This window comes from Mirounga leonina, unplaced genomic scaffold, assembly GCF_011800145.1.
Source record: "Mirounga leonina isolate KUSES-001 unplaced genomic scaffold, KU_Mleo_1.0 Mir_129, whole genome shotgun sequence".
In the NCBI taxonomy this organism is placed as follows: Eukaryota; Metazoa; Chordata; class Mammalia; order Carnivora; family Phocidae; genus Mirounga; species Mirounga leonina.
The window spans coordinates 74,102,701-74,126,559 of NW_023270323.1; positions in this window are offsets into that span (position 1 = coordinate 74,102,701).

Below are 23,859 nucleotides of genomic sequence, written 5' to 3' on the forward strand. Positions count from 1 at the left end.
ATTTCAGCTCAGGTCATGATCTCAGGGTCATGAGATTGAGCCCCAAATCAGGGTCCATGCTCAATGAGGAGTCTGCTTGAGAGTCTTCCTCTGTCTCCCCACTCCATCCTGCTCATACTCTCTCTCTCAAATAAATAAATAAATCTTCAAATAAAATAAAAAATAAATACTTTAAATATGTTACTTTTTCTTTTTTTTATTTAAAGATTTATTTATTTATTTATTTGAAAGAGAAAGAGGTGGGGGGCGCTATAGAGAGAGGGAGAGAGAGAATCCCAAGCAGATTTCCCACTGAGCCAAAAACAAGAGTCAGACACTTAACCAACTGAGCCACTCAGGCACCACTGTTGTTACTTTTTCTAGCTTAGAAGAGTTTAATTATTTTTTGACATGGGTGAGTTTAATATAGAAAATTCTGTACATGCTGTTTTTGCTTAGTTATAAACAAAGAATTTTTCTATGCTACACTAAATGCTTTGTAAAAGTATATGCAGAGTGTGGAGTAAACTTACTTAATAAACAATATTTAGGTCATTTCCTACTTTTCCCTAAAGTCATTATTATCTCAGATGATAATGCCTGCTCTTTAATTAAGATTGTTTCCTTATAAAAGATTATGAGAACAAGAGATCAGAATCAAATCCCATCACTGGCCTGTCAGGAATGGTGGAACCTTCACTGCAAATAGTTATAAGCCAAGGGGACACCTTCCTCATCTCTCCACTGGGTCCAGGGAAAGCAACTGCCTTCTCCGTGTCTCATTTTGCTCGTCTGTAAATTAACAAAAACTGCTGTCTGCACCAAGTTGGTGCAAAGATTAAATGATGTATCATATGAAAAATATATATAGAAATGTACGCAATGTAAGCAAATGACATAATATCCAATTTTACTGCAGTAGTCTAGGTAAAACCTGTATAACATTTTTTCACAAGTCTCCTAGGAATTCCTCTTTTTCAGCCAGAAGTTCTTGGAGGGGTATAGGCTATGTTCAGAGCCCTTGGAAGGTGGGATGCTTTTATCTCTTCTAGCTCACCAGCATTCACAGCTGAGAAGTAGGAGTTGTTTTTTTTGGATTTTTTCTCTGATAAACAGAGAGTGGTCTGACAGTTGGAGCTCCTGTGGGGAAAAGGGGCTTGTCTTCCATTGCATTCCCCCCATCCCAGAGCATGGTAACTGAACACAAATGTAACAGAGGGACTAGACCCTTTGGGGACTGAGGACTGTCCAGACTCCAGTACTTGACACTGTCTAAGGGAAGGAGAGCAGCCATGTTCTCAGACTTACTCTCTCCCACCTCAGAAGACCCCGTGGGTTAGTACTCAGCATGTATTAGAGAAGGGTATCCAGCAACTCAACAGAAACTAGCTATTATGCAGAAGCCTCTCTTGAGTACACATATTACCAATACTTTGCATATAGTTTAGGGGATCCAAAAACTTCCAGAAGCCAATATGGATGGACACCAAGTTTAAAAATCTTAGTGTTGATTTATTGAAATCATTTGTCAAATTTTACCTTATCCAGGATAAATACTAGTTGCATTCCTTTATAATTCAAATAATGTATCTATGATATATTTATTTTATATGTGCATACATACATTCACACACAGTTGTTTTGACTTGGAGTTTGGTTTGCTTTGGTTTGGTTTCATTTTTAAGAAGAAACAGAGGGATACAGGAGAGCAGCTACTCTCTTGACAGACCTTTAGCAGAATCTTCCTCCAAGTCCCAATTTTGCTAAGTCACTTTATCTATTTGGTTCACCCTCTTCTAAGGAGGAAAATCATTTAGGCCAGCATTGCAGCCCCACTTCCCATCCACACTGTGGTTAGGACCAACTGTAAAAGTGCTTCAGAAAAATTAGAGTGCCATTAAAATGTAAGAAACATTTGTTGTGATAATTTCATTACTCTAGTTTCTGGGAAAATTAGCTCTCAAGTCCAGAAAAATCTAATGTCAAATATTCAAAACAGAAGAGGTAAACCAATAGTAAAAGCATGAGTTCTTCATAGTAATTTTGAGGAGGTATAAGTATGAATTGTCTTGTTGCAAATTCACAGAGAAGGACCATGCTTAACCACCATCTTTCAGAGACTTCTGTTCTAGCTTCCTCTGTAGTTTCAATCCAGTGACTACATATGCTAGCTCTGAGATATCCTTACAAGCTTCCACTGGTTCACTCATGCCAGGTCTGGCCAGTGTAGATCATTTGTCTGTGTAATTCTAGCTTATTATGAGAACAAGAGATCAGAATCAAATGTCTGTGTAATTCTTACAAAACTCTGATTCATAGTACTCATTGAAGTTGTGTGTGTGTGCATCATCATTTGCTGCTTGCATAGCCTAATTCTGACTCAAACACCATCCCTTCAATATCTGACATCATCAATGCCCACTCACCCCCATCTCCCTGAGCCTTCTTCAGTGACCAAGCTATGAGAGCATAATTGTGGTCGGCCACGATAAACACATGCCTCAGAGCTTACAAGAAGTGCTCAGCTGTGGTTTTCTTGATCTCAATCAGAGGGTCAACTTTCAGGATCTACTCTTTCCTTGTGAAATGATCTAAATCGAAACCCCAGGGCCTATGAGAACAAGAAAGGCCTAGTGGAAAATGGGCAAGAAGCTCATACAACTATAGAGAGGATTCCTTCCTCCAGTGGGTTGTTGTGGAAGAAAATCAGTAGTGAAGAGTTCTAAGACCAAGTGCTTACCTGCCACTAGCCTGAGACACACACTCATTTCACCTTTCTGAGCCTTAAGCTTTCTATCTTTGAAATGTAGCTAAACATGTTCAGTCCATGAGGCTGTGGAAAGATCACCTTTTATGAATAATAAAATTACATATAAATACATAAGGTATATTATAAATACAAGATGATATACATGCATATCAAGGTTCAATCAGAGAAGCAGAACCTCTGTGAGCATTCTGGAATCATAGTTTTATAAGAATCATAGTTTTATAAAACTTTAGACAAATGATCTACATTAACCAGCCTTGACATGAGTGAGTGAGTCAGAGCTTGCTGGGGAAGCTCTTGCAATGACATCCAGCTGCTGGATTGGGCTGTGAAGGAGGCTGGAATAGATGTCTGCACAAGGACCTTAGTGCTTCATAGACCCACCTCTGTGAATGTGCAGCTGAATATCTAGTGGTAGACAGGGGTCACAGTGGTCAGCAGAATGAGAGATCAGCAAGCAGAACTGGTGATCAGTAGAGTGGGCTTTGACTCCAACTGCTTATGTGCTAAATATGCCTGTGATGATGCTCTCAGCAGGCACTACTGCTCTGTGTTACATATGCTTTAACAGTAATCTATAAGTAATCTCCAGCAGTGGCCCCTCTAGCCACAAGACAAACTCTCAGTTCCCTAACACAGTATTCACAGTCTTTCTGAGTGCTATAGAATTTGGTACTTTTTCAGCCTTATCTGCTAATGACCCCCCCCCCCGCTCACCTTACTTTCTGCCCACAATGAAATATTTGCTGCTCTCCAAGTACACTGTGAGTTTTCATCCCTGTACCTTCCATTTGTCCATAAAGCATTCTAGCCTGTATCTGCTTATTGGCTTACTTACCCTTCCATTCCCTCAAATACAACAGTCTTAAAAAGTTAAGATGCATTTAGATCAAGGATATTTAGCTACTCCAGGGCAGGCAGAGGAGAGCTGTCCTCACCCAACATCCAAAGTATTCACTGGTATTTGGGGCTTAGAGCCTCTCTTTGAAAAATATAGGGCAAGAATCCAAAGCACGTATCTTGTGCATTCAGCAGATTTAGATAGAGATAGAGGACTCTGGTAGGAGGAAAATTATCATAACTCTGTTCACTTCCCTTTGAAATTCAAAGTAATAAAAAGTGTGATAGAGTGCCCCTGACCCAGGTCACAGGAAGAACAAAGAGGCCCTAGAAGAAGCCCCACCACCACCACCACCACCACCAATGAGAAGAGGCAGAGGGCAGACTATGGGTTTGGGTCAGCTGTGGGAGCTGGCTCTCTCCCCAATGTGCCTCTGGTATGAAAAACTGTCCAGATCAGAACTCTGGCACTGCAAGTATGTATCTTGGGAGGAAATGGTTAAATTGTGTAAATCTAAAATTTTATCTTATCGAAGGTGTACCTAGGGACCTAAGAAGAATGGCTAAACAGGACCCATAGAGAAGAAGTGTTTCCCTCATGACTCAAGGCATGCAAGAGGAAAGAGCAGCAAGGAAGGTATCTGGGGTACCAGGCTGTCAACACCAGCTGCAAGATGTAGGCCATGACACCAAAAGGCGGAAGGAGGGATTGTCCACAGTGTTAGTGGCTACAAATATGAACATCAGAGGGTACAAGCCAATTCTTCTTCTAATGGCAGCTTTCAGTAAGAACACAGGACCCTAACCAACTCCAAAACAATTTTTAGAAGAATCTTACAAAATTGAAGAAGTGAAAGTTTGAATTTCTGCTGCTTGGGTAAATAGAACTTTAAGCCACTCTAATTTGGATAGTTAATGGAAATGTAACTTTATTGTGCTATCCCATGCTGATGGGGCTTTGGTGATTGGGTTATACAACAGATGAAGAACATAAAACCATGAAGGAACAGAAAGAGGGAGGGGAAAAGGAAAGTAACGTCTTCTGAGTGCTATGTGCTGGATGGAGATCATCTTTGCCCTCAGGTTATCCCATTCCAATGCTCATTAGATCTTCATAACACCCCTGCAAGGCTGGCATATTATCCATGTCTTACTAAAAAGCATGAAGTTCAGAGAGGCCCATTCAAGAAGATGCAAGTGGCAGTGCTAATTCTCCAGAAACCCAAACCATTGTGCTTGTAAGAGAAATCTTCCCAGTCACTTAGATTTCTGTCCAAATTAAAGACAGATGGGATGGCTGGCTGGTTCAATTGATAGAGCACATGACTCTTGATCTCAGGGTTGTAAGTTCAGGCCTCACGTTGGGCACAGAACTTACTTAAAAAAAAAAAAAAAGGCAGATGACCACAGAATGTTCATTTAGTTGGGACATTGGCAAACACCATATTTCTTCTAGGAGCATCATATTATCACCCAGCATCATTCAGTTTGGATGTTAGCAAATCTTGCTCCCTTTCCTCCAAACCTTTCCAACCATAGCAGATTGCCAGAATTAGAAGGAGAGAATGTGCTTTTAGTTAGTTCATAATTACAGATTAAATGTACCCTTTTTGATGTGAAGTATTTTTACAACTAGAAAATTCTTTTTTGTGACAATTACACCAAATTGGATTTCTAGGGAAAATGCTTGTGTGTGTGTGTATATATATATATAGCATCCTCCCCCAAAATTCAGTTACACACATACACACACAGATATCTATCCATCTATATATGTATACACACACATAAAATTATATATTTGCAATTACACATAATTGACCCATATGCAGTTTTATATATATTTATACAACTATTATATATAATATATTGTATAATTAAACAATATGTAATGTATGTAGAGTTAATTGGCAAATTGGATGGTAGCTAAAATAAGAATTTAGGAAAGAGCATGTTTTGTATATTCCAGATGTTTTATCATGCACCTTATGTAGTGTGGCCCCATCTTGTGTTCACCACATCCTTGGAAAATAGATATTTCTATCCACATTTTAAAGATGAAGAAAGAAGCTCAGACAAATTAACTTACTTTCTAAGTAGCACAGGTAAGAAACAGAATCTATTATTAACTCTAAATCTGAACACTTTTATTAACTAAAAGAAACTTAATTTTAAAACTGGCTTAATAAACTGCCCATCCCCTGAAGGTAAGAGATGGTGTCTATTTGATAACATGTTTGTATCCAATACTCAGAAAAATGCCTAGTGCATAGGAGGTAACCAATGTATTTGTTGATGAAGTGATTCTTGAGTGGAGGCTCCATGTGACATATTGGCATTGTTCTAGAAACATCCTTAATGCTCTGAACTCTATTTACAGAGATAAAACCTGGAATGGAATGCATATAACTAGTTCCTAAACTCAGCTTGGGTCTGCATGACCTAAAATGTGAGCAGTCCTCCCTCTAAAAGCTAAAACCAGAACATACTGCTCTGATAATAAGGTGTGTTTGCATGAACTCTTGCACATAAAAATACATTACTGTTAGGTAGCTGGTGTCAATATTTAGTCTATAAGGTTTAAGTATGCAACAGATCTTTGGAATCCTCTCCCAAAAGGAGGACATTCACGAAATTTTTCTAAAAAATATCCAGAATGGCCCATCTGCAAATCTGTGTGCAGACTGTTTTCTGATATAGCAAGGATCCAAATATGACCTTACCTCCTCTATTTAGTCTCATCCCTCCAATTTAGACACACACACACACACACACACACACACACACACACACAGAGCTCCAGGATTTGAGAGAAATATAGAAAAAGTAGCAGCTGCATCCAGATTTATTTTAGTGCTTAAAGCCTTGTTAGAAAAGTAAGAGAAGCAAGCATAAATGATTAACAGCACTATAAGACAATCAGTCACCAACTGCAAGATTAGGTATAGGTCATGTCAGATTTAAGATGAGTGAAGGGCGTATGAATGTTAGAGGATCCCAGAAATATAACAAAGGCAGAGAAATATACTATATACCCAAGTAAAACCTCTTTGCCTTGCAAATAGTAGACGGTAACTTGAGCTGACATACACAAAAATGGGAAGTGTATGATAAGGATGGAAGGGCACATTCTACTGGGTGCTCCAGAAGGCAGATGTTGGGATGGATTTAGGAGTGCAGCAATTTATTAGGGGATACGGTCTATGAAAGGAAAAAGAGATCTCAGAAGGTTTGAACAGGGAAAGCTTTCAGATGGAGGAGGACAAACCATTGTGACAGTGAAGGGGGAAGAACCAAGAATGAACAGGGAGAGTCTCAGAGTGATACAGATATGAAAGTCTCAGCCAACTCAGTGGGGAATCTGGAGTCAGGATTGCCCCTTAGAGGAGTCCTGGGCTGTACAGAAATGGCCTGATTCTAGTGCATCCATGACACTCAGTCACTGGCTAAGGGATGGCCAGAAGAGCATGGCATGAGCTGACCGCAATGCCCTTATTGTGATTGGTCTTGGGCTGCAACTGATCCTCATCACTCCCACCCCCGCTGCCCATTCTAAACTCACCATAGCCCTTCAGGTACCACATCAACTGGTCTCAGTGACTGTACTAGGCAGGGCTCTCCAGAGAATCAGAACCAATAGGACCTGGATCTAGAGAGGTCTCTCTCTCTCTCTCCCTCTCAATCTCTCTCTGTCTCTCTGTGTGTCATATCATCTCTATCTATCTATCTATCTATCTATCTATCTATCTATCTATCTATCTATCTGTCATCATTTTATTTATCATCTATCATCACCTATCAAAAGAGATTTATTTGAAGGAATTGGTTGACACAACAGTAATTGACTTACATGTTTGCAGGGCTGGCTGAATAAGTCTGGAATCTTTAGGGCATGCTGGCCAATTGGCAACTTAGGCAGGAGTTGCTGTTGCAGTCTTGAGGTAGAATTTCTTCTTCCTTAGGGGAAACTCAGTATTTGCTCTTAAGCCCTCCAACTGTTGAAAGAGGCCCACCTCATTATCAACAGTAGTCTTGTTTATTTAAGGCGAGCTAGTTGCAGATGTTAACCACATCTATTCCATGCCTTTAATGCAACACCTAGATCAGTGTTTAAATAACTGAGTATAAAAGCTTAGTTGAGTTGTCACATAAAGTTAACCATCACAGTGGTTTACCTACAAATTTGACCCAGAATCCACTTCCTAAGTGCCTGAGCCCTGGAAACCATTCCCTTCTCTGACCAGGTTTGCTGGACCTGCACAGTCACAGCTGATAGGGACTACTGAAAGACCACACATGGTTCACCTGAGGTCTGTGCCCATCCCCCCACTCCATTATGCAAAGATAGCCATAGGAAGCACAATTGATTAGGATCAATTACTCTTGCCTAGATGGTAACTCCTCTTCTCTTATGCTGGATCCTGTACACAAGGGATCCAAAGTGCCTGGGCAGCAGCCATGCCATGTTGTTCAATGGGACCCTTGTTGTGTCGCCTAGAAGGAGTGCCCCCCTTCTGGGGACAGAACCTTTCAAGCTACCAAGCCCAGAGTTGCAGGGGTAAGAAATACAAATTTTCCCCTTCAGTCACTGAGAACAAAGGAATGTGAGGCCATTCTTGCTTCCACTCTTTGATTCCCCAACTTGGGTATTCTTCCTATTGGGGATACAGGGCTATGAGGAGTTCTCTGAGCCAGCATACATACTACAGTGGCTGGGGCAGGATTTGCTCTCACTCAGTCTTTCTCCAGAGTCTGTGCCTTTAACCACTGTGCGTGCTGCAATGACTCTAAATAGACACATTTAAAAAAATGTATTCAATTATCTTCTTGGATTTTCATTTTCAAATTCTCAAATATAGAAACACTTTAACACAATTGGTCCAGAGGTCCCATTCCTAGTCCTATGTTAAGGGGGAAATGTCAAATAGGATAAATGTCATGTAATTCTCCAGCTCATCTATCCCCAGCATGAGAGGGGGCAATTCTCAAACAGAGGAGATGATAGTGGATTGTGGGCCAGGTAACTTACCCAAAGCACCCTGGCCACGCCATTATGTATTAAGGTCAGGTGCTGTCTTAGGCATTATTTTCTTATCTTTCTAGCAACCATAGAAACATGCCACCTAGACCTCCCTTCAGGAGGGAACCTGGTGCAAGGAGGGAAGTTAGTTGCAGCCTCCATCGGCTATACCTTTGGTATGGGCTGCAGTGTTTGCACTGAGGCCACACCACCCTGGGATGGCTCTGAGTCAATGGCTACACTCACCAGGGGTAATAGAGAATGGCCATTCTGCCCAATACAGGACCCTTGCTCTGGGGCTCTCAGTCCTTGACTGAGACTCTCTCAGAGCTGCAGTGACATCTGAGACCTTGCAGGAGCCAGACCTACACTAAGGTTGGCAGACTTTTCCCACCTACTTGTGTGTTCTTCCCTTTGTCTTTCACAGAAGTCTTCCCCGACTCATTTCTTCTAACTCCTTCTTGGTCATGAGCTTCTAAGACTTCCTAGAGGACAGTCCTGACTAGTGTTGTATGTAGGAAGGTTAAATAGTAATAACTCCTCAGTTTCAGAGATGGAGAATGATCTTAACAAGTGTGGGGACACTGAGAGGTCCCACCCAGATCCACCTTTAATGATGTCTATATAGTTCCATCTGCTGAGAGTGTTGCCAACACACAGCCTCCAGTTCTCAGTAACTTGATTTCATATGGTGGTCTTGGGAAAACCTCTGAATTCTCTGGGCCTTAGCATTTCTATCTGTAAAATGAGGGTCTTGGAAACCCTTCCAATCTCAAATCTTCTTATTCTATCAGTCCCTCCTTCTCTATCAAATGTATCAATCATCAGGAATTGATATCCAGTGCAACATCAGTCAAATACAGCTTGACAAACAGAAGGAAACTAATCCCCAATACCAGGTCTCTACCACCCAAATCCTAATTTTATGAGATGTTCTCAGTTCAGAGATGAGCCCAGAGATCAATCTTCCACATTTCCTTCATTAGTATCCACAGCTAGTTATTATTGGTGCAATGTTTAGCCACCCTGGAGCCCTATGAAAGTCTTGGCCTTCCACAAAGCACCCCTGGTTAAGGTCACTGGGATCTTCTTCCCAAATCCAGGAAGAATATGATGCATCACAGAAGTATTGGTAACCACAAAAGGAAAGACAGAGGAAAAATTTTACCAGCACACTCATTCCTTGTTTCATTGGTTTAGGATTTATTCACCCCAGATAAATAATTTTCTAATTGTGGGGTAGCTGGGAAAGTGTGGAATCAGATGGGAGTTGGGAGATGGGTAGAATCAGCACATAAAACTCTCACTCACCCCTGGTTCAAGTCCACAAACTCAGCTCTTTGTTATTTATTTTCTTTACTTATTCTTTGGGTTCTTTGTGAAGAAAAGTCCTTTGGAAAAAAGCTTTTGGGGTTAAAAATTTGAAAGCCCCTGCCCTGGAGAACGTTGCCACAGATACAATCCTCATGACAGGCTCATGCAGTAGTTATTAATATTATCCATTGTTACTAACAAAGGTCTGCAAACCTCAGAGTGATGAGAAAACTTGCTCACTAATAAGTCACTGAGCAGGGACTCAAAGGCAGGATGTCTGATCATAAATACATTTATTCTTTCCATTATATCTCAGAGACTTTGAAATTTTATATTAGAAGAAAATTCTAGATTTGTAGGATTTCATATTTCCCAACTTTATTCAAGATTAATTCAGCATATTTTATTTTATTTTTTTAAAGATTTTATTTATTTATTTTACAGAGAGAGAGACAGCGAGAGAGGGAACACAAGCAGGGGGTGTGGGAGAGGGAGAAGCAGGCTTCCCGCTGAGCAGGGAGCCCGACCTGGGGCTCAATCTGAGGACCCTGGGATCATGACCTGAGCTGAAGGCAGATGCTTAATGACTGAGCCACCCAGGCGCTCCAATTCAGCATATTTTAAATAAATTCTTTCTCCAATAATATAACTACCACATTATTTTCTTTTCTTTTTTCTTTTTTTTTTATTTTATTATGTTATGTTAGTCACCATACAATACATCATTAGTTTTTGATGTGGTGATCCACGATCCATTGTTTTCATATAACACCCAGTGCTCCATGCAGTGCCCTCCTAATACCCATCACCGGGCTAACCCATTCCCCCACCCCCCTCCCCTCTAAAACCCTCAGTTTGTTTCTCAGAGTCCCTAGTCTCTCATGGTTCATCTCTCCCTCCAGTTCCCCCCCTTCATTTTTCCCTTCCTTCTCCTAATGTCCTCCATGCTATTCCTTATGGTCCACAAATAAGTGAAACCATATGATAATTGACTTTCTCTGCTTGACTTCTTTCACTTAGCATAATCTCCTCCAGCCCCATCCATGTTGATGTAAAAGTTGGGTATTCATCCTTTCTGAAGGCTGAGTAATATTCCATTGTATATATGGACCACATCTTCTTTATCCATTCATCTGTTGAAGGGCATCTTGGCTCTTTCCACAGTTTGGCTATTGCAGACATTGCTACTATGAACACTGGGGTGCATATGACCCTCTTTTCACTACATCTGTGTCTTTGGGGTAAATACTCAGGAGTACAATTGCTGGGTCATAGGGTAGCTCTATTTTTAATTTTTTGAGGAACCATTTTAATGCAATTGCTGTGTCAGGCACTATGCTCTGCTCATTTATAAACATATATACAACATAAATGAACTCTGAGTTTTATTTAATCCACTACCAAAATGTATTAAGTGCCATTATTAGCCCTTTTTTATGGATGAGGAAACTGAAGCTTGAGAAGTTAAGACACTGGTCTAAGGTCACATAGCAAGTTAGAGACTGGTCCAAAAGTTGTTCTTAAGCAATCTAACAACTAGTCAGTCCACTAATACATGGGGTATAGTTGAGTTTAGGTGCTGGGGATTCTGAGGTGAATAATACATTGTCCTGGTACTTATCTAGCTCACCTGCAGGTACATGGCCTCTAAAATAAGGTTTAGTATGGAAGTAACTGCACTATCACAATAAACATTGGTTTGCAAATCAGTGAGTTTAGAAGTAAAAGTTTATTTGGGATTAGTTTTACTTAAAGTCAAAGTTCTTAAGGAACTACATAAGATGGTAGTATTTCTTAAATTTTTAAGAAGATAATCCATACTTTGGGGTGCCTGGGTGGCTCAGATGGTTAAGCATCTGCCTTCAGCTCAGGTCATGATCTGCAGGTCCTGGGATCGAGCCCCGCATTGGGCTCCCTGCTCAGTGGGGAGACTGCTTCTCCCTCTCTCTCTGCCTCTCCCCCTGTTTGTGCTCTCTCTGTCTCTCTCCCTCTCTCTCAAATGAATAAACGAAATCTTAAAAAAAAAAAAAGAGAGAGAAAAGATAACCCATACCAGCTTCTGGAAAGGTTATTAAGAAAACTCTCAGAGAATATACTCTGTGGTAGAGGCAATGCATAAATCATGGTGGACATAAGGCAGAAGAATATTGTATTGGAAAACTAGCTCTCACATGTGATGGGGGACTACACACTAAAGCCTCTCTGAGAACTTAAGTGAAGATATCTAAATATTGAAGGAAGAGATGAATTATCCTGCTAGGTCCATGGTTTATGAATGCATGCACATTGTCTACCAAATGTTCACAGTTGCTGAGAGCATAAAATCTAACTCTTATCTCTATTCCTCTGCTGTTAATGATGCACAAGACCAGAATCTGTTTAGCAAAACTTTGGAGGATGACATATTTTCCACATTTCAACTTCCATGCTTGTTTAAATAGTTCCCTGGTAGGACAGCAGTATGTGGGTTTTGCTTTAAAGCATGCTCAATATAAAATTAAAATCATGATTTAAAAGAGAAAAACAAATTGGACAGATGTTGCAGATGGAAACTATTGGAGGTGAGTCATGGTCAAGCCATTAGTGATGGAATGTTTCTTATAGTTAGAACTGTCAAAACAGGCTTCCAGTGCACACGAGGTGAAATGCAACCCTCCAGAGAGAATTTTTCATCATCATAAAATCTAATCTCTCTAATTTTAGTCTTCGAAACCTGTGCTGCCTGATCATATAACACCAAGGTGGAGGCAAGAAGGAAGTTGCAGGTTAAATCACTCTATTTGGTCTGGCTGGTGTCTTCTCTTTTGCCCACTCAGCTCCTGAGCATTGGTAAGAATATGGAGTTAAGATGAATTACTGGTTATTGGGGGGGGGGGGCAAAGAGAAATGGCAACAAGAAGAGAGACAAAGAGAGGGACCAGCACTGAAGGTATATAAACCTTTATGCTGGTACTTTTCTGAGCCTTCATTTTTGTTTGTCTGTTTGAATCTGTAAATCTTGAGTATAATGATAATTATCTCCTGGAGTTATTATTTTATTATTATTATTATTATTATTATTATGTTCAGTTAGCCACTATATAGTAAATCATTAGTTTTTGATGTAATGTTCAATGATTCATCAGTTACGTACAACACCCAGTACTCATCACAACACGTGTCCTCAATACCCATCACCCCGTTACTCCCTCCCTTCTGAAACCCTCAGTTCGTTTCCCAGGGTCCATGGTCTCTCCTGTTTCATCTCCTTCTCTGATTTCTCCCCCTTCAGATTTCTCTCTCTTCCCCTGTGGTCCTCCTTGCTATTACTTACGTTCCACATATGAGTGAAGCCATATGATAATTGTCTTTCTCTGTTCATAGAAGCAATGTCCACAATAACCAAACTGTGGAAGGAACCGAGAAGTCCTTCAACAGATGAATGGATAAAGAAGATGTGGTACATATATACAATGGAAGATTATTCAGCCATCCTGGAGTTAGTATAAGGAAAAAGAAAACATGAAACATTTCTACCAAAATTGATTTATAAACTACAAAACACCATGCAATTATTGGTCATGCTGTGTTCTTTATTTTTTAAAAAAATTTATTATTTATATTTATTTATTTATAGGAATAGAGAGAGAGTGTGCAGGGGGAAGGGCAGGGGGGAGGGAGAGGGAGAGAGAGACTCTCAAGCAGAATCCCTGCTGAGTGCGGAGCTCAACCTGGTGCTCCATCTCACAACCGTAACCGACTGAGCCACCCAGGCGCCCCTATTTTGTTTTTGATTATAAGACAAAATAACCCAAAAACTAAACAAAATTGAGCAAATGGAAGCAAAATGATGAAATTTGATTTGGGAAGCCTGGATTCTAGTCTCGGTGAAATACAGTGAGTTGATACATGTTAACTATCTGGAAACGTGCCTGACCATAATAACGTCAGCAAAGGTTAGTTAGAGTTGGCAAGCCTTTCAACTTTTCTGAGCTTCTATTCCTTGTCTATAAAATATGAATCAGCTCATCTACTTCACAGGCTACTGAAGGAGGATTAAATATAGTGATATATAAGAATGGAAATTATGAAATATTTACAAATTGGTTATTATTATTACTTTTTATTGGAGTCTGTGTTTTTATACCAAAGTTGAAAGGAACATGTTACCCTCTATGTATCAGCAGAAAACTTGGTGGTATAAAAATGTATTATTTTCAGGAACATGAAACAAATGCTTAGGTATTTAGCTTTTGTCTAATTTGGGGATGACATCTAAGCATTTAGTATTAAGTTTTTACCTAATTTGGGGGTACCATGATTAGCTTTAATTAACTATTTAGCTTTTGCCTAATTTTGGGGTGATATGATTAGCTTTAATAAATACGAAGACTGTGTTGGAAAAGTTTGAAGCTTTTTTTAAAGGAATGAGCAGAGGCTCTTTCAGCCTACTGTAATTGTCAGATTAAAACTAGGTAAGCCTACACTCAGATGCTAGGGGTAATGATAAAAACAAATATGTTGGGGCTCCTGGGTGGCTCAGTCGTTAAGCGTCTGCCTTCGGCTCAGGTCAGGATCCCAGGATTCTGGGATCGAGTCCCACATCGGGCTCCCTGCTCGGCGGGAAGCCTGCTTCTCCCTCTCCCACTCCCCCTGCTTATGTTCCCTCTCTCACTGTGTCTCTCTCTGTCAAATAAATAAATACAATCTTTAAAAAAAACAAATATGTTATGTTTAAGAGATTTGATAAGATTTATCACTTAACACAACAGACTTCAGTAGCAGGCAGCTTGTGATTCAGAAGATCAGAAATTTGAAGTCTCTTGCCAATAATGCTTTTGGTTTTGCTATACTTTTCACTTAGCTTATGCTTTCAGATCAATCATTTTGAACTGAAAGCAAAGGAATGAGGGACAGCCTTTGGTTAGCATCTGGTGTGGAATGGCATGTTAATGTCTGGTGTGGGATGGCATGGTGTAACAAGCTTGATGAGGTGGGGACAGTGTATTATTTGTCATGAATCTGACCTAGTTTCAAATTCCTGCTGAGGATCTTATTTTGCGCTTGATCTAAGGAAACTTTGTTAATCCCTGTGAAACTCCTTTTTTAATTATTATAATAATTATTGCACCCTCCCCCCAGGACTGCTCTGAGGATTCAATGAGACAATGCATGAAATACACCCAGACATGAGCATGCACATAGTAAGCACTTTGTAAAAGTTACTCTCTTCCTTTCACCCACTCTGTCTTAGACCTGATGGTTCTATGATAAATATACCAAAAGTAGTGTTATAATCATGCTCACAAATTCTTATATTTGAATAGGCTTTGTAATAAAACCTTAAAGGTCAACAAATCAAATTTTCTTCATATATGAATTAGTAAATGGGCTTAGAAAGGTATGTGATTTGCACAAGACAGTACTTAATTTGCAGCCGAAACAGGACAAGTAGACTTTGTCTCCAGGATTCTAGTTCACAGGCATTCCCCAAGCCCAGATTTGATCTATGTCTTGGTTGCTTCAATGGAGACATACATCTGTGCCTTCAAGGGTCTTAGATTCCAATAAGACAACACCAAGAACTACCCCTGGCCACATGCAAAGTACCAAGAGATAGCTGATGGTTACATGCTCCCTAGTTACCTTTTCTTCTGCATGTGTGAATGCAGCCATGCATTTATCTAGTAACTGAACAGGCTAACAGCATACCCCATGCAAGACACTCTGTTAACTACTGTACAAAGAGGAAATTAAATTTCATCCCAAGACAGAAGAGACATGCAATCAGCTGTAGAGTAGCACAGAGCACAGATTTCAACATCAGGAAAAATCTGAGTTCAAATCCCACTTCTGCTGCTTAGCATGCACTCTGTTGGTCTGATTCCTAAACTACTCTAGGCCTTTGTTTACTTTCCTTTATTATGTGAAGAATTACACTTAGTCCTCAGATGGGTCATGAACACTGAATGCTATAATGTAAAATGAAGAACTCAACCTTTACCTAAGTTCTCAATCACTCGTTCAGTGGTGACTATTGTTAATAGCCATTATTTATTATCAAGAGATGTAAAGCAAAGTGCCATGTGGCTAACCTTCTAAATTAGGTATCAACAAACTTATCCTGTAAATGGCTAGATAGTAAACATTTTCAGCTCTGTAGGTTGTAGGATCTGCCTCATGATGACTCACTTCTGCTGTTGCAGAGTGAAAGCAGCCGTAGACCATATGTAAATGAATGGGTGTGACTGTGCTATGATAAGTCTGTAAACACAGGAGGCCAGTGTGGGCCATAGTTTTCCAATCCCTGTTCTAAATGGACAATTATGGGAAGGGTGGCTATAAGAAATGATTACTGGTTTAGTGAAACTGTAGGGTTCTGGAGAGAGATGACAATAGCAGCAGGAATGGCATAAAGAGAGACAAGAATTAGGAGCAGTTTGGAGCAAGTCTGGTGTTTACTTGAGCCCAACGACCTCATCAGGGATCCTCCAAGCACCCAGTCCAAGTTTGGTCATATAGGACATGCTCATTGAAAGGAAGCATGCAATTCCAGGGCAAAAGACATTCTGGAACTCTCCTATCTCAATACCCTCACATCCTTGTTGAACAACTTTTGACATGCTTTACTGCAAGAGAAGTGCAAGGGCAACTCTCTTAGGGCAGAATAAACAAGTAACAAGGTAACTAATCTAATCAGAGGAGACAAGAAGGAGATGGAGTGGAGGATAATACCTATAAGTCTGGCTTATAGAACAGAGTTGTGGAATATTGAATGCAGGAAACAAATCTGGTTGGAGAGCTGAAAAAGACACTGAAAAGTGAATTGTGGGACTTTGGGCAAATCGCTGAACCTGTGTGAAAAATGGATTGGATTATCTTTGAGCTCTTTTAGATCCAGAGATCAACGATTTCATATTGAATTTGGTGTTGTGCGCACACTGATATTTTGGTCTCTGTAACTTAGCAGCTAGACTAAGCCCAATATATTAATTGGTAAGACTGGACAGTGAAATCATCTGTACTATTTGAAAACCCTCTATCTCTCTGCCTCCTTTTCACTATTCTCTTTTTCTTGGTTTGTTTCATTTGTTGTGTTTGTGTCTGTGGAACACGTATATTTTATTTTATTTATTTATTTTTTAAGATTTTATTTATTTATTTGACAGAGACAGACAGCGAGAGCAGGAACGTAAGCTGGGGGAGTGGAAGAGGGAGAAGCAGGCTTCCCACAGAGCAGGGAGCCCGATGCGGGGCTCGATCCCAGGACCCTGGGATCATGACCTGAGCCGAAGGCAGACGCTCAACGACTGAGCCACCCAGGTGCCCCGGAACACGTATATTTTAATCTGTAAGGTGGTGCATATGACTTGCCTCCATTGCATTATGTTTGAAGCCCTGGCAGAACATTCTCAACCATTGTGCAGGAGTGGATTTTTCAAAACACTGGTATTTTCATTTCCATCCCCAGCATAAAGCAACATCAACAGACAAAGACTGTTACATAATGCCATCACTATAAAGCCTACACTGTTCTATAAGGCATGCAAGTGTTTTGTTGTCTGATTCTCACATGTCTTTCTACCTTTAGATCCCACTCCACACCTCTATCTAGCCTAGGTATATGAACCGTAAAGTTTTCAAAATGCTCCAAATTATTTTATGCTGCTGATCTTTTGCTTACATGTTTTTCTCTATTGAGGTTGCCAAGGGGGCCCACAAAAAAAAACCCCTTTCCCATCTAGATTGTGAAAAAGTACAGAAATAAAACAAAGAAAAATATGGAAGCCAAGCATTTTTATTAAAGATGGAGGCCAAGATGGAAGACACATCCTTAGGTGGATTAGTCAAGTGAACTTGATAATATCAAACTCTGGATCTACAAGGCCCACTCAGTCAAATTCAGGCAGTGCTGGACTGGAGCAGGCCTCCCCTGTGTAGAACTCCTGCAACATAGATGGCTTAGCTAAGCTGAGCATCCCCACTTATTCCTTCTGAATATCCCAGCCAGGTAGGTCATTCCACCAACTCCTAAACTAAAGAAGCAAAAGAAGGGCCCCAAGTTATGCTAATTGAGCTACTTCCACAGGATAGAAATGTTAGAAGTGAGGAGGAAGTGTTCCTCACCAACACCACTCCTAATACCGTCTTATCTTTATAATAAACAATTGTTATTTATAAAGTTTTCACCCAGGCATCATCAACAAAGAGTTCTCTAAGCAGAGGTTCAATTGAACTTGTGTATCAAGACATAGACAAGCACAGCCTGATAACATCCCATTGCTCAATGCTATACACCTCTACCTCCCCAAAGACTCAGGTCCCTGAGAACCATTTGCTGTTTGGGGTTTTTTTTTGTTTGTTTGTTTGGTTGGTTGGTTGTTTTTTTTTCTTTAGGGCTCTGCTTTCACAATTTACATGAATTCTTAGGATGACGCTAATCCAAGGATGGTGAGTGTTGAATCTTCAGTGGAACGACAGAAAGATGAAAATGAGTGGAATTGGTTCACCCCAGTGTGATGCCATAAGTGAAGTGTCCATTCTTCCTCTTGTTACCCAGATCCTTTGAGGGTCATGGTTCCTGTCTTTGTAGATTGTTTGCCAACAAGGCCCCTGCAATATGACTTTGCTGAAGGTAACATATTTTTCTCCACTTCCCACCTTGAACCTGAGTTGACTTAGGCACTTACTTTGGCCAATAGATGTGGTGAAGGTCTGAGGCTAGGCTGTAAGAGGCTGCCCACCCTTCTGCTCGTTTCCTTGGACCCCCACCACCTGCATTGATCAAACCCCAGTAATACCCCTTTGGATGAGAGACCAAGTGGGACAGAGTCTGCCTGTTTCTCCCAGATGCATAGACAATACCTCTGTCCACCTCACAACAACTGATCATGGCCCAGACCAGATGACTTCCCCAGCCAAAGTGGGAGTTAACAAATGTCTACTGCTTTAAGCAACTAAGATTTGGAATGGTTACTTATACAACAATGGATAATTTTCCCCCATTTTTATTGAGATATAATTGACATATAACATTGTATATGTTTAAGGTATAAAGCATAATGGCTTGATATTGGTACTTAGAAGTGGCTTTGGGATTGAGTGTCAGCAAAGATTGGAAAAAATGATGAACAACCTGTTGGTGGAAGATGGAAAAAGCTGTATTTTTCTTTGCTTTGTTTTTTGATGCAGAGAGTGACTCCAAATCCACCCATATACCTGTTCTTTCTTTTTTTTATACTTAAATTAATCTGAGTTGCTGTATTTTGCATGAGACCAAAAAAACATAACTGAAATGGGCCAGAAAGAGAGAAGGAAGGTCAAAATGGGGTAGGAAAAAAAATAAGGAAGGATATTGAGCTCTTAACTCTCATCTAAAAAATGATTCAGATCACCGCATTTAAAAGAAAATGCATTTTCCAAACACCAGAGTATATATGAATCAACTAAAATGCCAGTGATCACTGGGCTTAAAAAAAAAAAAAGAATCTGTTCTGATGTTATGATTATTCAGTTTATTGTTACACACACACATACATACACACAGGGAGTTGCAGATGGCTCACCCATCCGGTCAGAGGGCACCAGAGAAGTCACAAGCAAATGCATATCAGAAGTTTTTGATTTATGTAGCAGGTTTTCTGCAAACAATTCACTGCTGCTGATTAAATCATTGCAAGCAGATTAGGTTCTGTTAGTGAAAGGGGTAATAAAGTGAAATCTATTTCTGCTTCCCAAAGCATTTATGCCATATGGGTCTTAAACCAAGGCATTCTCCACAAAAACAGACTCCAAATGCAGTGGTCAAGAACAAACTCCGAATCTCTGCAAAATCACAGAATTTTGAGGTTTTGTTCCTCTTTTGTGCCAAAAATAAAAAGTTAGATAAGTTCTTTGTACCCGCCAAATAATTTTCAAATAGTTTATGTAAGGAATCAGATAAGAGACAGTTAACTAGTCTGGCGCTCTCTTAATTATTCATTCACTTAACAAATATTTATTCCCCAACTATACTCTGATGATATTGCTGTACTTCAAACCTCCTGTACTTTGATTGGCCTATTGATTGTATAGAAATAATTATAGTGATGATATTATTATTTATTGTGGCCGAAGAGAATCATGGACCTCCCTAAGGTGTGCTAGATATTGCTATGGTAGTGATGGTCAATATGGGCTCCATTTGTAGGCTGTGCTCATGTTCCAGCTTGCCACTCACTAGGCGTGTTAACATTAGGCAAATTATTCATCCATGCCTGAGTTCATTCTCCCGTGAAAGGAGATAGGAATAGTATCGTCTCATACCTTGTAAAGCTTAAACAAACACCTGTAAGGTGCTTAGACCATTACTTGGCATATAATAACTGTTTAATGAATGTTAGCTATTGTCATTAGCTCTCCTCCTCATCATCACAGCTCTAGATTATCTAACATTTCACCTATTTTATGAGCACTTACAACATCTTATTTATTTCTCTGATTAGTCCTATGATAAATATTATTATCCTTACTTTGTAAAATTGAAACCAATACTCAGGTTGGTAAAATAATTTGCCCAAGGTCATTCTAGCAAGGAAAAGCTCAGGGTCAAGCCCAAGCCCGTTGGATGTCAAGGCCATACCCATTCTCTACACCTTGCACCATTCGTTGTTTTCTAAGGGTGTCTACCCACTCATTTCCTCTTACTTTTTTTTTTTTTACATTTTTTAAATTCTATTATGTTATATTAATCACCATACATTACATCATTAGTTTTTTATGTAGTGTTCCATGATTCATTGTTTGCATATAACACCCAGTGCTCCATTCAGTACATGCCCTCTTTAATACCCATCATCAGGCTAATCCATCACCCCAACCACCTCCCCTCTAGAACCCTCAGTTTGTTTCTCAGAGTCCATAGTCTCTCATGGTTTGTCTCCCCCTCTGATTCCCCCCTTTCATTTTTCCCTTCCTACTATCTTCTTTTTTTTTTAACATATAATGTATTGTTTCAGAGGTACAGGTCTGTGATTCAACAGTCTTGCACAATTCATAGCACTCACCATAGCACATACCCTCCCCAATGTCTATCATCCAGCCACCCCATCCCTCCCGCCCCCCACTCCAGCAACCCTCAGTTTATTTCCTGAGATTAAGAATTCCTCTTATCGGGGTGCCTGGGTGGCTCAGTCATTAAGCGTCTGCCTTCGGCTCAGGTCATAATCCCAGGGTCCTGGGATCGAGCCCCACATCAGGCTCCCTGCTCTGCAGGAAGCCTGCTTCTCCCTCTCCCACTCCCCCTGCTTGTGTTCCCTCTCTCGCTGTGTCTCTCTCTGTCAAATAAATAAATAAAATCTTAAAAAAAAAAAAAGAATTCCTCTTATCAGTGAGATCATATGCTACATGTCTTTCTCTGATTGACTTATTCTGCTCAGCATAATACCCTCCAGTTCCATCCATGTCGTTGCAAATGGCAAGATTTCATTCCTTTTGATGGCTGCATAATATTCCATTATATATATATATATACCACATCTTCTTTATCCATTCATCTCTCGATGGGCATCTTGGCTCTTTCCATAGTTTGGCTATTGTGGACATTGCTGCTAAAAACATTGGGGTGCACATACCCCTTTGGATCACTATATTTGTATCTTTGGGGTAAATACCCAGTAGTGCAATTGCTGGGTCATAGGGCAGCTCTATTTTCAACTTTTTGAGGAACCTCCATACTGTTTTCCAGAGTGGCTGCATCAGCTTGCATTCCCACCAACAGTGCAGGAGTGTTCCCCATTCTCCGAATCCCCACCAACATCTGTTATTTCCTGACTTGTTAATTTTAGCCATTCTGACTGGTGTGAGATGGTATCTCATTGAGGTTTTGATTTGGATTTCCCTGATGCCGAGCGATGTTGAGCACTTTTTCATGTGTCTGTTGGCATGCCCATGGAACATTCTCCAGAATAGATCAAATCCTAGGTCACAAATCGGGTCTCAACTGGTACCAGAAGATTGGGATCATTCCCTGCATATTTTCAGACCACAGTGCTTTGAAACTAGAACTCAATCACAAGAGGAAAGTCGGAAAGAACTCAAATACATGGAAGCTAAAGAGCATCCTACTAAAGAATGAATGGGTCAACCAGGAAATTAAAGAAAAATTTAAAAAATTCATGGAAACAAATGAAAATGAAAGCACAACTGTTCCTCTTACTTTCTTTCCCCTCACTGCTTTATGCTCTGTCTAAAGTAACTACTGTGCTCAACACTAGTAGGATGAGTTTCCTTCCAAGAAGTTGACCCTGGCATGATTCCCAACCCTGCTGCTGTTGTGGGGGAAGAAGTTAGATGCAATGATTAACCATTTGGGAATCTTTGGACTGCCAAGATTAATGTCCAGCTCCAATCCTTGTAACCACATTAACTTGGATTATTTTGTCAAAATTTCCTCATCAGTAAAACAATGCCTACCTGATAGGTTGTTGTGGGATTAAATGAAATAAGGAGAGATCAGCACAGTGCTTGGTGTGTAATAAGACTTGAATAAGTGTTAGCATATGAATTTGATAAGTGGGACCCCCCCCCCGTCTCTTCATGAGCAGAATTCTCCAAGACAGGAGCCAGATCAAAAATAAAGGCGAGGCCTTATCTGCTACAAAATTGTTCAATTGAAAATGTCCATCACCCACATCAAAGGAGTAAAGATATGAGTAGAAAAATCGGTGAAAAAGGTTTCCTTTTAGGGGAATATCTGTGGGCTGTGGGTCTCTTCCCAAAACCCACAAGGAAGAGGAAGGTACTTGCTCCCACCTCAAACCAAGTGAAAAGGACTTTGGAGGAATACCAGGTTTGTTTGTATGTATGGGATTTGGGAACTTGTAAGCTTCATCTGGGAGAGTTGTAGCCAGGGCTATTTATCTCTGATATCTGGGCTTAGGAAAGACATGGAGTCTCACCCATGGGCAAGCAGCGTTTTCCAGAGGACCAGATGTGACCTCAGAGTTGGAAGCCAGCCTGGAGTCTATGTAGGGAGAATTGTGGGAAGGCTAGGGGGCAGCACAAGTTGAAAGTGTCCAACCAGAGGTGCAGCAGCATCTGTGTTAGGGAAGCTGTGGATACCTCTGAAATATGTCCTCAAAAGGGGGTCCCCTGAGAGATGAACAGGGAGTACCTATGCATGTATAGTGGGAACCAACTCCCAGTCACATGTTGGCCCACCATTGTGGCCATGTTACCTTAGTCCCTTCTTCCCTAAAGCCCTCTCTGCTATGCCTGACCACAGAGAGGTCAGATATCTAGACTGTAGCGAGCAGGAGGAGGTGGAAGAGCAGAATGGGAAAACAGAGAAGACACTCATTGCCCATGCACTACCCCAGGCTTCCAAGCCTGGGGTTGTCCAGATTCAGTGCAAGGAAGGAGATATATATTTGAGTAAGGCTTGAGTTTTTATGATTGCACCCTTCTGGACATTTAAATCACTTCAAAAGATCTCCAGTTTGACTTAACAGAAGCCCAGAATATTTGGGGATACCTGAGCCTTGGGTCAGGATCAGAGAATCATAGGTCCATGTGAGAAGAAAGACTCCCCTCCTCACAGATGAAGGAGTCAATGGATTTCAAACTGCTGGTATCTTCAGCACCTTTCACAGAAGAGGTAGAGTGAGTTCTCTCAATGACAGGACAAGGACTAGGACAAACTGGGCCTCTCACCTTACTGCTTCCCATCTTCCTCTTGGGAGCAAGCCTTTCAGAGGTCAGGCCTCTGCCCTTCCAGGCAATCAGTCTTCCTCAGGCAGGACCCTACCCTGAGCCAGGAGAGCTGTGACAGTAGGGGACAACTGTTTAAACTGGGAGGCCATGTCTCTGGTGTATTTCAGCTGAGCCCTATGATCAGCCTTTCTGCAACATGAAGGCCATATTTTGGTCTCCCTGTGTTTCCCTCTGTCTCATTTCTTAAACTGTTCCAAGCTCAGAC